This window comes from Armigeres subalbatus, chromosome 2 (genome assembly GCF_024139115.2).
Source record: "Armigeres subalbatus isolate Guangzhou_Male chromosome 2, GZ_Asu_2, whole genome shotgun sequence".
In the NCBI taxonomy this organism is placed as follows: Eukaryota; Metazoa; Arthropoda; class Insecta; order Diptera; family Culicidae; genus Armigeres; species Armigeres subalbatus.
The window spans coordinates 153,072,216-153,076,572 of NC_085140.1; the positions used below are offsets into that span (position 1 = coordinate 153,072,216).

A 4,357-nucleotide genomic window follows, 5' to 3' on the forward strand; every position below is an offset into this window, starting at 1 on the left:
CTTGAAAGGTAGTGTCAGGACAGAATAATATCACGGGAAAATATTACACTGTTGTTGCGTTGCCCTTGTTTGCGCATTGTTGTCCTCCGTCCTCGGATGTTTGGCGAGCTTCATAATCATCTCGGGTGGTGTGCCTTAAGCAAGCACACCTTAGATCCTGACTGAATGCCGTGAGAGCCAACAGACAGGGAAACAAACGGACCAGTGAGCAGCACACAGGACAGGATGAGGATGGGGCTTTCACGGAGAATGGAGAAAAAGGCAACTTCTCCGAGGGCACATTCATTCCTTGGACCAAGCTGTTGCGACGCTTTTCCAGCTTTCGTAATTAAAATATATTCAAGTCGTAACTCTTGACGGAACGATGCGAAACGAGTCTACCGGGTAGAACGGAATGGGCTATTTGATTGCGGGGGGAAGGCACCAGGGATGAAGGTCGGTGTAGTGGAACTGGCAACGGTATGGACAGATGTTGTGTGTCTGACGTCCGTAGAAAATGGTTCGCAAATATCCATATGTAATGTCAAACGGCTATTCAGATAGGTTTTATTTTTTTACGTTTTGGGAAAATTTCATACCAATCGGAATACAAAGAACACGATTTGTTGAGCACTGGTAACATTACCCTGTATTTTATTACTATATTTTATTAAATTTTAAAGCTAAAGAACTTCATAACCTTTTACTTATTAAAAATGGTTTATTATATCCTAGTTTTGATTGATTGATGGAATAATTGATTGAAGCTTCATGCCTTGTGATGTTTGACATTTTCTATAACTTTCACGGAAAACCTTCCTATATTTATATTTCCACGAAACTGCAACCCTTATCATCCGTAATTTAAAATCTCGGAGCGACAGACGAGAAAAAATGCGACATTACTCGGCAAATCGGAGGGGTTGGTAAAGTTCTAACTGGCTGGGTGCTTTGCTGCTGCGGAACCTGCTTTCCACCGCCCCCGTCTCACATAAGCTGCTTTCGCTCTGTTGCGCTACAGAGATTTTCAATTATGAAGAGCACAGAAAACCATGTTAACCAACAAGTTTTTTCCTGTTTTTTTTCGGGGTGCCTCCACGCGCGCGCTCTTTTTGTCGGTGCTTCCCGTCATGTTTTGCACTTCGACTTTTTGATTATTGCTGTAAAACTGTTTGTCGTCTTGGCCCGTAACCCGACCGGCTCTGACTCCAGTGGAGCCGGATATGTCAGATCATCTCCATCGGTGCCGGTGTTGTTGACTATCGTCGAGGAGGCTGCGGTGCGGTGGCGAAGTGCTGAGCTGTAAACTAAATAGATAAGAATGGTTTCGTGTTTCAAAAGCTGTGTCTCTTACGGAAGATGCCGGAGATTGGAACTCCCAATGGGACGACATAAGTCTCCGTTTGTGTGGTTGTGAGTGGGAAAGTTTTCGTTCACCATTGGGTCCGAGCATATGTGATGTGCGGAACTGGGCCGGGCTTGGGGATACACACGGGCATTCATTCGGGTTTCCGGGTAATGGGCTGACAGAAATGAGTTTTCCGACATGCAAAGATAATGAGAAAACCATGAGTTCGTACTTTTAATTCTCCGCTGTCAGATGCACTCTGCGAAAGCTACTCATTACAGGCTAGTCGGATACAATGTATGTTTACGGGTTTTCTCCGGCAAAGTTGCGAAGAGCAAACTGATGTTCAGTGGTTTTCGAAGTTATATGTATTTGGTTTTTATGCCACGTTACAGCTGCATCGAAATTATTTCTATCCATCACAGCGAGAGAAGTACGAAATAATAAGAATTGTATAAAAAGCTAGCAAGTGAGAAAACAGTTATTGTAATATATTTATAAATATATTTATAACTTTGAGTTCATAGTTCATTAGATACAATAAATACAAAGTTACTGCTGCTCCATCTTTTAGGAAATTATGTATTTTTTGCCTGAAAAACAAAACATAAAATGATGTAACCATGTAATATATTTTCATTATAATATTTTATATATAATTATATTATCATGATTAAATGTGCAGAACGGGCAGAATCATCGATAGGCTTCAAAACATTTTTTAACTTCAAAACGGTTTATAAAGTTATTTCAAACTCGGAACCGACTTGTACCCGAGATTTTTTCATTCCGATAACGGTACCTGATCCGGACCCGAAATAATTTATTTATTTAAACCCGAGCGCATCTGAACTATTTTTGTCCGTCAAATTTAAACTAGACTGTTTCTAACTATGTTTGAAAATTCTATTTGTGCATGTGAAAGGCTTAAGGCTCTATAAACCGTAATCAATCCGATAATGACGATGATTTTATTCGAATCCGCACTAACACTAATAAAGTTTCGAACTAAATTCAATATGTTGGGGCTATTTGCCGACTTACCTCCATCATTGCATATTCATTACATTTTCATATTAATTTTTCACTCATCCAAATTAACAATTACTGAGGAATTGCAGGAAAAACGCTGAAAACTGCCTTTTTTCCTGGGCCGGCATTCGTATTTTTATCGAACGCATACTAACTCCGAACGTTCGGAGCAAACACATACACACGCACTTGATTTTTCACTTGATCTTTTCCCACTGTTTCCTTGATTTAATCACTCCTAAAACATATTCACTAACTGAGTTTCACCTTTTTATTCAATCTTCACTACCGATTAATTCACTTCACGTCCAAAAACTGTCGAAAACTGCTTTCCAAAAATCGAAGTTAGAGACAAATTTGACGACCGTATTGTAAATGCAATAAAATGCGGAAGACTCAAATTCACTAGCGCAATAAGTGAAATGGTGAGAACAAAATCTACGCGATGCAACTTCATTCAATCCGAACAATACAACGTATACGCCAGCCAACACGCAAACAAAGGTGTGCATACACAAGAAAATCATGGACGTTGTTTATAGATAGAGACCCGCGAAGAGTGAAGCCGAAAGTACCAATCGAACGGTACCAAACGAGTAAACAAACATTACCAATCGGTGCTAAATGCGAGATAAGTATTGTAATCAATATTATATAAATCATTAAAAAGTTTGAAAAGTTAAGTAAAGTAAGCTGTTTTCAGAGTTTTCATAGCAAGTTTAAATATTATATTTAATTATATTTCTTGTTGAATATTTGGCAATGGTGCTGAAAAAGGCAGGATATGGAGGTGAGACAAATGAAATAACTGTTCATGTTGAGAGTCACTTCAAGTTCTCACAATTTTATATGTTGTCGATCACACAGCATTGGTTTTGTCTGGGGGCCGTGAAGCCAGAATTGCTTTTATTCTCTCCGCGTGTCTCTATATAATAACAACGTCTCTGAAGAAAATAATCATCTCTTCACCGTTGCCAGATTTGTTTATTGGAAAAAATCATTGCTGTTTGTCGGATTGAACAAATATACCAGAAATAAATATTTAAACATGTTATGTAAGCTTCTGTTAAATTCCAAGTGGTGAATTACAAAATTTAAACCGATAAATACCCACATATTTGATACACCGTGAACATGTGTTATGATATAGAATAAACATTTCGTCAAGTCTGGCAACATTATGCATCAGCTGGCATATTATTAACACCCCCTTTCCACCCACCCCAGTTGTAAACAAAATTTATCTTTCGCTGCTGCACTTTTCAGTACCAATTGCCTCACTATTACAAACAAGCGATACAGTCATTAATTCTCAAAACATTGTGATGGAGTCTTGAGCCTTAAGGGAAGGAGGGCAATATGCAATATGCCCTAGCAAAGCAAAGACTGCTTTAAAGTCTTAGTTGTAACGATTTTCATGGGTATTTTTACCTCATGCAACAGTTGAACAATATAGCTAGCTGATGCCATCTTAAAATTTCATAAAATCTCAATTATATTGATATTATTCACATATCTAAAAAGTAGTGATATTTCGTTACCGGCAAACTCATGAGGCAAAACGTTGGCAGCTCTTAGGGAACAACGCACCACGCGTTGACGAATCAGCATTCTGGTATGGATAGTGTGTGGAGACGCATAGTACATTGTAGGTTAGTCTCACTAGGGCGTTTTGCCTCGCCGAAATGTTAGAAGTTTTAAGGTTCCCCCAAACGACTTTGAAAGTCGAGTTGAGTACAAGACACTGAAGACGACCTTACTGTTGAGGTCGAAATACGTATCTTTGAAAGTCGAGTCGAGTCCGAGACACTGAAGACGACCTTACTGTTGAGGTCGAAATACGTATCTGTCAAAGTACAATTAAGTGGTGGAATTAAATGGGATTGTACAAACTCGTCTTATGACAAGGGAAAAAAATACCAGTTTATCGCTAATGGTGACGTGAGTTCCCTCCAGTTTGACATTTAAGAAGTAGAAAACATTGGAGAGTTTGCTATG

At 38.9% G+C, this 4,357-nt stretch overlaps 1 long non-coding RNA gene across 1 annotated transcript; it reads right to left on the minus strand.

The window, feature by feature from the left end:
* Window positions 1–716: 716 nt before the first annotated feature.
* Window positions 717–2,790, minus strand: LOC134215305 (uncharacterized). The gene is made up of 3 exons (XR_009980109.1): window positions 2,372–2,790; window positions 1,334–1,502; window positions 717–1,279 (listed from the first exon to the last, which is right to left on the minus strand). It is a non-coding gene; the product is annotated as an uncharacterized LOC134215305 (long non-coding RNA).
* Window positions 2,791–4,357: the final 1,567 nt, after the last annotated feature.